Source organism: Neoarius graeffei, chromosome 24 (assembly GCF_027579695.1).
Source record: "Neoarius graeffei isolate fNeoGra1 chromosome 24, fNeoGra1.pri, whole genome shotgun sequence".
Taxonomy (NCBI): domain Eukaryota; kingdom Metazoa; phylum Chordata; class Actinopteri; order Siluriformes; family Ariidae; genus Neoarius; species Neoarius graeffei.
Window position 1 is genome coordinate 10,039,997 of NC_083592.1, and position 13,744 is coordinate 10,053,740.

The 13,744-nt window shown below is 45.6% G+C and overlaps 1 protein-coding gene across 2 annotated transcripts in view; it reads right to left on the reverse strand.

The window, feature by feature from the left end:
• Window positions 1-13,744, reverse strand: part of tacr1a (tachykinin receptor 1a) — a 65,100-nt gene that overhangs the window by 12,468 nt on the left and 38,888 nt on the right. The window lies entirely within an intron of this gene.

The following is a 13,744-nucleotide window of genomic DNA, read 5'->3' on the forward strand; positions in this document are numbered from 1 at the left end:
CCCGGCGTCGCTGGATCAGGCAGTCGAGCTGGCGGAGGACCATTTGGCGGCTGTCCAGGCGGCAGGACGAGACTCTGCGACATGCGTTTGACCAAGTGAGAGTAATCGATGGTCAAACGCTCCAGCCAAACGCCACCCCTAGGCCGTAAGGTGAACCCCGAAAAGTCTTTCAGAAACAAGATTCCGCTCCGACGTCTCCTTACTACATAATATCCAGTTCTTAAAAATGGACGTATTATGAAATGATGTCATCAAAAAGTTCTCACCTTGTAATGCTGTCAATTTTTCGCACGAAGGCTTGAAAAAGCAAACTAATGTCATCGGCGCGGAATGATATTTTGGCACCGCGGAATAAGATTTCGCTACAGAACAGGTTCCACGGTTGCTGACGTATCCCATAAACACCCGCGACGTAGCCCATTTCGTAAACAAGAGACCAACATGGCAGCCACCACAGCCTCGTCTAGCAGCAGTGGAGGAGAGGAAAGTTTGGAAATAACGGCAAAAAGGAGAAAACTTCTTGCACGTAAGCAGTGCTATATGCATATAGCTTCTGTGAAGCACGGAGTGACCCAGGAATTTACCTTCAAACGGTGGAATACGATGACCACAGTATTCTGGTACACATTAAGGACAAAGTGTGGCTCTGGAGGTGCAGTACCACAAGAGCTGCTACCAGCAGTACACCAGATTTCTGAATGAGCCTGCTAGACAAGAGAAGGACAAGTAAGCCATGTACTAACTTCTCATACATGACCATAGAATGCTACTTGCTACTGTTCAATGTGAAGACAATTAGTCACAGCACTGTGTGTGTGTGTGCGTGCATGCATGCGCATGTTTATTTAGGTCAGTGTAGTAGTGGTTGACAATATCTATCTGCATTTCTTTTCTAAATACTTCAGATAATACATACATTCAATTTAGCATGTAAACATTGCACCTTGTGTAAGTTGTATTTTGTTCCCCTGTACTTGTGTACTGTCAATGAAGTAAACTCTGAAACCTAATCTAAATCTTATGTATATTCTGCTGTATTTTCTGAAGGAATGAGCCAACATAATATATAAGCTACAAGGCGTTCTGTGAGAGGATCATCCGGCAAAGGCTGATTATCAACCAGGAGGTGCTGAGAATGGCCCATCTGAGAAAGAAGTTCATTGACATGGTGAAGTCAATCGAAGGACTGGCAGATGCTCTTGTGTCTCTGCAGGAGTCTGTTGCACGGACTTGTGCAGGTGTAGCAATTGCTCAAATATGAAGGAGACAGAGGACAAGGAAGACGACCAGTGCCCTGACAGTGATGACGAGGAGTAGCACCTGACTGAATGTTATAGTGTGTTTGTGTGTGTCTCCCCCCCCCCACCCCCTGTCACTGACACCTAGGTCATTGCCTGGATGCTGACCCCTGCCTTTTTGCACCGTGCCACAGGACTTTATATATATATATATATATATATATATATATATATATATATAATTTTGTGTATATATAAATTTGCATTTGTAATGTGTATATATCACTGTTTTGTTGTTTACATTTTCTATTAAAGTTTGCAATTTGCCACATAGTTCTGTTGTGTTGTATGATGACTCAGTCTTGCATCTTCTTTGTTGCCGCTGCTGCAGGTGCATAGTGCTGCCTAGTGCATTTACCTACCTCTACTGTGCCGCTGCATAGGTAGTGAATACTTGAATCCCTGCCATTGTGCTTCTGAACTGAGCAATAGAACTGCAATATTATATATAGGTTGTATTATTATTGTGTATTATTATTCCTATGGACTCTTCTCCTTCCTGCACAATTTCTTAAATCTTGATCTGAAATCACACACATTGCCTATATATTATATATGCCATTTTATGGCTAATCCATGGTGTGTATAGCCCACAATGACGAGTCAATACTCTATTCCATTACTGCCTGTGTAACATTGTAGGTCTGTTTTTCAAGCAAATTGTTTTATGGTTGATCAGTACTTTATAGTTAATAACCTAAGAGAATGAATACATGAATGGTCCTAGTCATAGACCATTACACCATATTTTGTACTATAATGGTGATAATAAAAATTATTTTTATTCTAATATAAACACTTCAATATACCACATATATGCAATATTGTCTTAGTGATGTATTTAAAGCACTATTTAGGACTTAGAAGACATTTCACCCACTTTGGAGGGTGTTTTGGAGACTTTCTACTAATGTGACTGTAATTACGCAAGCTGTCAGCTGATCTGTGGTCAAAAATCGGCAACGCGATTGGTCCAGACCGGTCACGTGATGTCCCGACACGTCATTTTTAGAGGAAAATAGTTCGCCACGCGATCGCTCGGTGCGAGGAATTGACAGGATTATAAGGTGAGAACTTTTTTCACCACACTTTCTAGTACTCATTCTTAATTTTAAAATAAATATTTCATAGTTCGGAGACGTCGGAGCGAGATGAAACGAAAACAGGGTTCACCTTACGGCCTACCCGTCCTTCCCCTACTTCGCGATTATGAAGGATAGATTATACCGAGTGACGCAGGACACTCAAACTAAAGAGCGAGTCACGCAGCTTTTGATTCCAAAGAGCCGCCGGGAATTGGTATTCCAGGCGGCTCACTTTAATCCCATGGCTGGACACTTAGGGCAGGATAAGACACTAGCCCGAATAATGGCCCGATTCTATTGGCCGGGGATTCGCGGCGATGTTCGTAGGTGGTGTACGGCGTGCCGCGAGTGCCAGTTCGTAAATCCAGCGGCCATTCCAAAAGCACCTTTGCGCCCTCTACCATTAATCGAGACCCCGTTCGAAAGGATTGGGATGGATCTCGTCAGGCCATTAGATCGGTCAGCACGAGAGTACCACTTTATATTAGTTCTGGTGGACTATGCAACGTTAGCCTGGCTAACGCGACTTCAAAGCTCTCCGAGCATTTGGTCTGGCCAAGCTATTAAGCCAAACCGTTTCCCAGAGCCTGTGGTTGACCCGCCTCCCTGAAATGCCTCAGTTTGCTACTGGTCGAAGCCAGAAAAGGCTGTGACGAAGCTTAAACCAATCACATCACTCTTTCCTCTGACGTATGCGACGCGGCGAGGCTAACTGGTAGATTAAACTCTTACCGAAGCCGGTCGGGAGCAAGGCGAAAACGTCCTTCCTTTCAATAAATACCTCCAGGGCTGCTCTTTGCTCCGTTTTCAATGAGAACTTCCCGTTGAATGCTTTCAATACAGCATCTACCGCTGTGTTAAAGGCTTGCCGCTGCTCCATGTTCGTGATGTGAATGAAGCGCTTCCGGCATAGATTCTGTAAACAATCTATGGCTTCCGGTCGCAGTTCTACTACGTCACTGCCTTGAACACGCCTCTACCCAGGGCCATTGGAGATGCTCAAAGTTGATTGGTTCCCGATTTTTCGGGAGCTTGGAAATGCTGTAGATAGCCTGCCTGGCCAGACTAAGCTCGGAACAGGCCCTCGTGTTGCGTCACGCTTAGGATGGGCGGGCCCAGGCTAATGCAACGTGATACCCGGAAGCAGTGCCTCTGCGCAATATCTCAGCACGCAGTATTGTGGAGGCGCTCTTCCGCGTTATCTCCCGAGTTGGAATCCCGAAAGAGATTCTAACTGATCAAGGCACCACATTTATGTCACGGACACTGCGCGAACTGTATGGGTTACTGGGGATTAAGCCGATCCGCACCAGCGTGTATCACCCACAAACGGACGGTTTAGTGGAACGGTTCAACTGCACCCTCAAAAATATCATTAAAAAATTTGTAAGTGAGGACGCACGTAATTGGGATAAGTGCTGCGGGAAAATTGGGAGGAGGGACCTTCCCAAAGTAAGAACGAAATTCAATACGTTATGGACCTGCATGCAAAACTCCACATGCTCACTCACCTAACCCAGGAGAATTTGCGGCAGGCCCAGGAACGGCAAGCCCGCCTGTCCAACAAGGGTACACGCCTTAGAGAGTTCACACCGGGAGATAAGGTACTCGTACTGTTGCCCACGTCGAGCTCCAAATTGATCGCCAAGTGGCAAGGACCCTTTGAGGTCACATGGCGAGTCGGGGACGTCGACTATGAGGTAAGGCGAGTGGACAGGGGTGGGGCGCTACAGATTTACCACCTCAATCTGCTTAAACTCTGGAATGAGGAGGTCCCCGTGGCGTTGGTGTCGGTGGTTCCGGAGAAGGCGGAGCTGGGGCCGGAGGGTCAAAAAGGGGCATTGACATCACGTACCTCTCCGGTCCCCTGTGGAGACCACCTCTCCCCGACCCAACTCAGGGAGGTCGCCCAGTTGCAGACCGAGTTTTCGGATGTGTTCTCGCCCCTGCCCGGTCGCACTAACCTCATAGAGCACCACATAGAGACGCCCCCGGGGGTAGTAGTGCGTAGCCACCCTTACAGACTACCCGAACACAAAAAAAAGGTGGTTCGGGAAGAACTTGAGACCATGCTCGAAATGGGCATCGTCGAGGAGTCCCACAGTGACTGGAGCAGCCCAGTGGTCTTGGTCCCCAAGGCCGACGGGTCGGTCCGGTTCTGTGTGGACTACAGAAAAGTCAACGCGGTGTCTAAATTCGATGCGTACCCAATGCCTCGAATTGATGAGTTGCTCGATCGACTCGGCACTGCTCGCTTTTATTCGACACTGGATTTGACGAAGGGATATTGGCAGATCCCCTTGACTCCCCTATCCCGAGAAAAAACGGCCTTTTCCACACCGTTTGGTTTACACCAATTCGTCACCCTTCCGTTTGGGCTGTTTGGGGCACCCGCTACGTTTCAGCGGCTGATGGACAGAGTCCTCCGCCCTCAAGCCACTTATGCAGCCGCCTACCTAGATGATATCATCATCTATAGTAATGACTGGCAGAGGCACCTCGAACATCTGAGGGCTGTCCTTAGGTCGCTGAGACGAGTGGGGCTCACCGCCAACCCAAAGAAGTGTGCGATTGGGCGGGTGGAAGTACGGTATCTGGGCTTCCACTTGGGCAACGGGCAGGTGCGTCCCCAAATTAATAAGACGGCAGCGATTGCGGCCTGCCCGAGGCCCGACCAAAAAGGGGGTGAGACAGTTCCTGGGGCTGGCTGGCTATTACCGTAGGTTTATACCTAATTATTCGGACATCACCAGCCCGCTGACTGATCTCACTAAAAAGGGGGCACCAGATCCAGTCCAGTGGACAGAGCAATGCCAGCGGGCTTTTCCTGAGGTAAAGGCTGCACTGTGTGAAGCCCAGATACTGTACTTCCACCTGCCCAATCGCACACTTCTTCGGGTTGGCTGTGAGACCCGCTCGCCTCAGTGACCTAGGGACGGCCCTTAGATGTTTTAGGTGTCACGGCCAGTCATTACTATAAATAATGATGTCGTCCAAGTATGTGGCCGCGTAGGTGGCGTGGGGGTGGAGGACCCTATCCATAAGCTGCTGGAACGTAGCGGGCACCCCAAACAGCCCAAAAGGAAGTGTGACGAACTGGTGTAAGCCAAACGGTGTGGAAAAGGCCGTTTTCTCTTGGGATAACGGAGTCAAGGGGATCTGCCAATATCCCTTTGTCCAGTGTCGAATAAAAACGAGCCGTGCCTAGTCGATCAAGCAACTCGTCAATACGAGGCATTGGGTACGCATTGAATGGGGTGAGGACGAGAAACAGAAGGGGAGAGAGAGAGAGAAGAGCGGGGAGAAGAGGAGACACGCTGTCCTGCCGTCGGAACAGCCGCCATATGGTCCTCCGCCAGCTCGATAGCCTGATCCAGCGACGCCGGGCCATGGCACTGGACCCACTCCGCTGTTCCTTCCGGAAGTCGGGCGATGAATTGTTCCAGCGCCACCAGGTCGATGATTCCCTCGGAGTCGTGGTTGTCGGCCCTCAGCCACCACCGGCAGGCGTCCCAGAGTTGCTGGCCAAATGCGAACGGCCGGCCGACATCCTCCAGGCACAGTGAGCGAGAAGCACTGCCATTGCTGCTCCGGGGTGCGCCCGGATATGTGTGGCTTTTCAGCTCATTCACTCTCTCACACATGCATTTGGGTCGGGAGAGAGCTCCCTTTCTCTGCTCTCTCTCTCCTTTTATAGGGCGCAGTCACTGGGGAAGACACACAAACACAGGTTAACTCACATCAGGTGCAGTGATTCTGCCACTTACCTTCCCTGACTCCGCCCTCCATTCACAGACTGACGCTTGACCACGCCCCCACTGCCACAGTATTAAAAAAAAAATGCAGCTCAGCTACTGCAGGACTTCAGCTAGCCTAGACAAACAATAACTCTTCTTCCTTTCATAGGGTACCATAAGTTTTGTCCATGTTGAATATCTAGCATCACTTGTCATAATTTATGGATTTGTTTTGGGCTGCTTTTGTTTGCATTACATTTTTGTGCTTAAATGAAATAAATAAGCCATTTAAACTTGACAGCGTAATATATATATATTAAACCACACTAACTCAAAGACAGTTTTATGAATTGTTGAAGCCGAGTCGGACGCAGTACAGTCTCCTTTTATGTAAATTTGCACACACCGAGGAGGTCTCAAATTTAGATGCGAATGATTTTCCACAACACAATAGGTATTTCTTGTGTAAAATCACCTGTGAATGATTTAGAAATAAAATTGTTCACATCCAGCTTGATAAATGTGGCCTAATAGACATTATTTAACAAAGTGTGTGTGTTAGGAGTACAATGTGACAGATGAAATATGATGAAATATGGCCTCCTGCTGAGTGGATATAATAAATCCTTCCAGGATAGTTGGCTATATTTCAATTTCATATGAAGAATTCTCAAGAAGTCTTTAATTACACAGATGTTTGGACTCAAATCTTAATAAAACCGATGGCCAGGTCACTAGGTCCTTGTTTCCTGTCCTGTTTCTGTGCATTAGTGTCACTTATCAGCACACTGAACATTTCTCTGCTCCAAACTCCAGTTTTATCAGTTTAAGCTGAATGATAATAACCTGACTTCAGTGCAGAATAGGAAAAAATACGCAGTGCTGATATCCTTGGAGGACGAGATTTAGAGAGCGCATAGTCTATTATCACACCTTTTCTAAAGGAGTACTTCAGTTAAAATTGAGATTCACACTCTGTTTGATTGGCCAGGACATGTTTCGTGGCAGACATTTGCTTCTTTCCTTGTGCACTGGAGCTACTATGCTTACAGGTAAGAGAAGCTGATAGCTGCAATATTCATTTAAACTTCATGAATGGCTTTTTAATGAGTCTGGCATCTTAGATATGGAAAAGAAAAACACTACGATGTACCATATCCAGCACCACAAATGAGATCCAAGCCTTTTGGCACCAATACCTTCCCCCACCTCCCCACCCAATTCATCATGGAGCTATGGTGGAATAATAATAATAATAATAATAATAATAACCAGGGCATCTGCAGAAGACATTGTTTCATTCTCTTCTCCCTGAGCAAACGGCAAAAATGTTCATCAGGCACAAAGGTTTTGGGAAAGGTAGTTACAGATCCCAAAATCATCTGAGCTTGGCATATCGAAGGCTTTAAAGAAAATCATCTTTCAACGTGACAAGGTACAAGCAGAAATTTCTGAGTTGTGCGCCGGATGTAATGAGGTGTGGGACTCGTATTGAAGGAAACAGAAAAATGGATTTCAGGGGTTAATCAAATATGTGCAGTGATATGAAATGGGTTTGACTGCAGGATTAGGACATAACTAGCCATATTATCAGGTAAACCTACCAAACATGTAACTTTATAGGTCTACAGTTAACTGTTTATCAAGGGAAAGAGGCCAGGGTATAATTTTGGATAGCCTGATGTGATACTAAAGAAGAATAAGAATAAGAACTTTATTTATCACACATATACTTGTAAAATTCCTCTCTGCATTTAACTCATCTGAAGCAGTGAGCAATGAGCACACACACATACCCAGAGCAGTGGGCAGCCATGCCACAGCACCTGAGGAGCAGTTGAGGGTAAGGTGCCTTGCTCAAGGGCACTTCAGCCCAAGGCCACCCCCATGTTAACCTAACTGCATGTTTTTGGATTGTGGAGGAAACCGGAGCACCCGGAGAAAACCCACACAGACACGGGGAGAACATGCAAACTCCACACAGAAAGGCCCCTGTTGGCCACCGGGCTCGAACCCAGAACCTTCTTGTTGTGAGGCAACAGTGCTATTCACGACACCACCATACTGCCATGATGGGGGTATTTCTGTGTAGAGTTTGCATGTTCTCTCTGTGTCTGCGTGGGTTTCCTCCAGGTGCTCCTAATATACTTCTATTGCTGTGTTTTCTCTCGCCATTCAGATGTGCCTGATTCTCATCCTGATGCTCTACTTCTGCTTGGAGTAGTTCTGTAGTCAAGACCACCTTAACCAAGACCAAGTCATGACCAAGACCAGAGTGTATCGAGACCGAGACAAGACCAGGACTTTGAGGGGTTGAGATCAAGTCAAGACCAAGACAAAGGTAGGATGAGACCGAGTCAAGACCACAACCATATGAGTGGGTGTGAAGGGGGTCAGGGAGGGGTGACGGTATTGGTTGCATCTGAAGCAGGAAGTTTTGCATCCAGTCACAATAACGATGTTAACAAATAAATCAGACATCAACAATTTCATAAAATCCTGCAGTTGCGGTCTTGACTGGTCTTGAAATAAAATCCCAAGTCCTCTATATTTGAGACTGAGACAAGACCGAGTAAAAATGCGGTTGATTCCGAGATGTGACTGAGACCTTCAAAAAGCGGTCTTGAGACCCGTCTTGAGCATTACAACACTAGCTTGGAGCTTCTGCACTTGTGACTTACCTTCTCCTGCTGTACGTTCAGGTCATCCTAAGGATTTGCACTTCCAAAAAAAGTCTATACCAAAGTCTCACCTTTGCTTCCGTAGAAACCTCACTGAGATACACCAAGAACTGCTGCTGTAATCATAAAGTCTGTTTTGTTGCTCATCCCAGGACTCACTCACTATCTGCTCATGCTGCATGTCTTTTCATCATACTTAGTACTGTTTGACTTTATAGTATACAACTGTGAAAGAGGAATGATTTATAACGGCACTCTCCGATGTCACTCAGAAGATGACGGGTTCCAGTTTGAGTCTGATTCCTGTCAAGGTTTCTTCCCAAGAGTGTTTTTCCTTGTCACTCTTACCTCTGGTTTGCTCATTAGGGATTGATATAACTGAAAATATATTCCAAAGATGAGAATTTGATTAGCTATATCTGGCAAAAGGCAAGGTACTATGTCTTATTATTTATTAGTACAGCATAAGTCAATGTGATATAGGTGTAGAGTGCCAGAAGTTACTCTGTACTCCATTCCACATGAGCAGGCTTGCATAGAAATGGATGTGCTATGGTTAAAATAAAGCAGGTGTGTGTCAGTGCTTCTGCGTGTCCCAGCCCACCAGGAGGGTTGGTTACGGGAATTTGCAAAAATTGGCGCTGAGACAAACGAGACCATGGTAGTCCAGCATAAGGAAGGATCTCAAATTGGATGCAATCCCTCACTCCTGCTCAGAGAGAAAGGGCACAAAGGAGACATAAGGCACAGCAAGCAAGAAAGGAGAAATAGATAACACATGAAGATGAGAAAGACTTGAACAGAGAGTAAAAAAACAGGAATCAAGAATTAGAGCTAGATGGAGGAAAAATCTTTCATTTCTGAGATGAAAGTGTTGGCATGTGGGTGGCACGGTGGTGTAGTGGTCAGCACTGTCACCTCACAGCAAGAAGGTTCTGGGTTCGAGCCCAGTGGACGACAGGGGCCTTTCTGTGTGGAGTTTGCATGTTCTCCCCGTGTCTGTTTGGGTTTCCTCCGGGTGCTCCAGTTTCCCCCACAGTCTAAAGACATGCAGGTTAGGCTAATTGGTGGCTCTAAATTGACTGCAGGTGTGAGTATGAATGGTTGTTTGTTTCTATGTCTCAGCCCTACGATGATCTGGCGACTTGTCCAGGATGTACCCCACCTCTCGCCTATAGTCAGCTGGGATAGGCTCCAGCTTGCCCGCGATCCTGCACAGGATAAGTGGTTACAGATGATGGATGGATGGATGAATTGTTGGTATGTGTGTTGCAGATCAATGGAAATGTCTGCCTGCGACACAAGCACATGAAAAAGCAATGCCATGTTCAGCGTGGTCACACAGTATATACAGTACAGTATAACTGTTGATCGTTTTGTCGAGTTGCGGAGTGAACACTGCGGATGTGTGGAATTTCAGTTCTGCTTGTCTGTATATTTAGCAGTGCGAGTGTGTCTGTGTCTATATATAAGTGTTTGTGTGCGAGTGTGTGTGGACTATGCAGTCAGCCTGTCTCTCAGTCTCTCTCTCTCTCTGTTGCACTTGAATGGAATGGTGAATGTAAGCTGACACCAGGCAGAATGCTATCAGACTGACACTGCCTCAAAGGCTACAACAATGCTGCGCCGCATCCAAAATGACACCCTGCTCGCTGTTCCCTACACTCACTGGTCCAATAAATGGTGGTCACAGATGAGTCATGAGTGCTCAAACTTTTCCCTCGAACAATGTCCAAGTTGCAGACAGATGAGCAAGCACACTTATAAATCACAAATTTTGGGAAACTTTCATAACAGTAAGGCCACTATTCTTTGAAGCTCTGGCATTCATATGCAGCCCACCAACTGCAAACCAAACCTCTAATCACACACGCTCATTATGTTAGCGCAGGCTTCATCCCACCTCCACTTTCCATCCCCAGTGAGCCCAGATGTGCCAGACATTATGCTCTCATTATAAAAATAATAAGCACCTCAGCCGCTCGGACATGATCAGGGTAATTCACATTGTGGTGCTGGTTGTGCATATGGCACGGTGCCAAGCACAAGACAATGGTCTGAAGTGTTAAGTGCTTATTGTGTGCTGGTTTCAAGAAGGTGCATGGATTCTGAGGTGTCTGTGTGTTTATCAAGGTAGGTGTGTTTAAAAGCATCATTGATTCTTTGTTCTTGCTGCCCAGAAGCAGAAAAGCCTTTTTGAAATGCTGTTTCAAATCTGCTGTTTATATGCTGCGAGAGAAACAGAAAGGGAACCACTGCTTTGTTCTGGCTCAAGGCACATCTCACACTGCAGTTAGAGCTGAGTACACTGAATATAATTCTTCATGCTGCGGATACTGAGGGCTTCTTATTTAAATTCTCCTGCGGGAATAACAAGAGCAAGTCAGGCAGCTCTATTTTAGTGGGTGTGGAAAGGGTGACGACCAGAGTGTGATGCAGAGAAAGAGAGATCATATGAGAAAGACAGAAAAATACTGGGTTGAAAAGAGAGAGTGAGAGAGAAGAGGGTGAAAAACTACAAGAGCAGAAATACTAGTACCACAGGTGGTTTAACTCGATCCCTGAAAGACTGGAAATGAGCACAGTTTGGTGATCTCCTTGCTCAAAGACACCTAATTCTAATTAGATCAGGAAAATCACCAGACTATACTGAACCCTGGCCCTCCAGCACTTGAGCTAGGCACCCCTGCTTATTGGATTGGAAGAACAGTACATGACAAGGATGTGAAAAGAAAGCAGAACGGTAGAAATCCTAATGAAATCCCTTCATAAGGCCTGCCGGAGCATCTTCCTAAACTCCCAGTTAGGCTGCCTTGTTGGGGGCCTTAGTGGAAAACTATTGAGCTCAACTAGGATGCATAACAACGATGAGGGAGAGATTCTACCGTACTTTTCTCCCAATGAGAACATGGCCAAGAGTGCCCTTGAGGATGGTAAATGGCACGGCTGAGAACCTGAATTTCAGTCAAGAGTCTCAACTTGCAGTATCTAAAACCATATTTCCATCTGCACAAAAGCATTTTCAAGACAGCTAGGTCCACTAGCAAGTATGTTGAGGTCTGGAGAATGACTTTGAGCAAAAAAGGAGAAAAGAATGAGAAAGAACTCTGGAACATGAGAAAAGAAAGGAAATGACCTGATCTAATATCCATCCATTATCTGTAGCCGCTTATCCTGTGCAGGGTTACGGGCAAGCTGGAGCCTATCCCAGCTGACTATGGGCGAGAGACAGGGTATACTCTGGACAAGTCGCCAGGTCATCGCAGGGCTGACACATAGAGACAAACAACCATTCACACTCACATTCACACTTACAGTCAATTTAGAGTCACCAATTAACCTAACCTGCATGTCTTTGGACCGTGGGGGAAACCGGAGCACCTGGAGGAAACCCACGCAGACACAGGGAGAACACGCAAACTCCACACAGAAAGGCCCCCGTCGGTCGCTGGGCTTAAACCCAGAACCTTCTTGCTGTGAGGCGACAGTGCTAACCACTACACCACCGTGTCGCCTTGATCTAATATCAAGTAAAGACAAAACGTTAGACTGTCCATACCAATATAACCTCTTTCTTTCGAGACATGCCTTACACAGACTTTTCTCGAAGTTCTCGACACTGTCTGTTGGTGCAGGTATTTGTAAGCACACTGGGTGTTTTTACCCAAGAGAGCTTTCTCAGTGTAAAATTCTTATTTAACTTGCGTGTCATTTTTCTTTACATGGTGAATCATGTGTCCCACGACCACTCTCGAGAGCAGACGGCTTCGTTCTCCTTTTGATTTTACTGCACTCTGGTGCTGTTTGTAGTGCTCAGATCAAAGCAACCATCTACGAAATTAAGTTGCATCTTCGACTGAACCCAAACGCAGCCAGGTGGACTAAAGCAAAAACAGAGGAGCATCTGTTACAGTGTGCTCCCAGAGTATAGATCCTATTACTTTGGGTGAGTATCTGGCTTTTAATAAAGATTAAAGAAAAGTAGTAGGCTCTTTCCCTAATTAGCCAGACCACCCAAAAATGCGATACTGGATAAAAAGGTAAATTCCACCTAAAGCACTTTAAAACATTTCCAATGGATATTGCTGAGGGTAAGATTCGGTTATCTGATTATATGAGAAACCCTTTGCAAAGGCAGTCATTTTAAATAAACCTTTTATCATGCAATGATATATATGAAACACAAAAGTAAACAAAATTTTTTGTAGTATGGTTAAAGCATTTGAACTCAAATTGTTTGCACTTCTTAGATAGTGTGAATTGTGCGTTATATCCAAGCCCACAGAAACTCTCATCTGGAGTGTTTGAGATCAAGCAGAATGACCATAACACATTAGCAAAACTACACCTACCAGCAACTTTGCTTGTAAACAGGAAGGAATCTGTTCTATTGAGTTATTTTCCTGTCTAACGTAATTGTACATGAATGCAATTGCAAAATTGTAACTAAATGATTCACAAATCCCATTACCTTTAAATTTCTCAAGGGTTCTTTGGACGGTTAATGGTTCTAGCTTAGTTACTTGAAACCCGCTGAGAAAAGCAATCCATTTGCTAAAGGGTTCTACATAAGTTCTTCTTCTGAGAGACAAACCATTTAGGGCAATTTTACCCCTTTTTAGTGCATTTGCTGAATCAGAATCAGAGCTTTTTGGATTGCTTGCTATTTGTTTAGGTTTGTTTTCTCACTACATGTCATTAAATAACCTCAAGAAATGCTGGGTAAGGGGAGTGAAAATGCATGTGTTAAACTCAGAAATGTGACTATGGGGAAAAAAGTAAAACAAATAGTACCAGATGCCAATAGGATTGACAGGGTTGCCACCACCACCAACAAGACTGTCCATCCATTATCTACACTGCTTATCTGTAGGGTCGTGGGGGAAGCTGGAGCCGATCCCAGCTGACTTCAGGCATGAGAACAACCACTGACATTCACACCT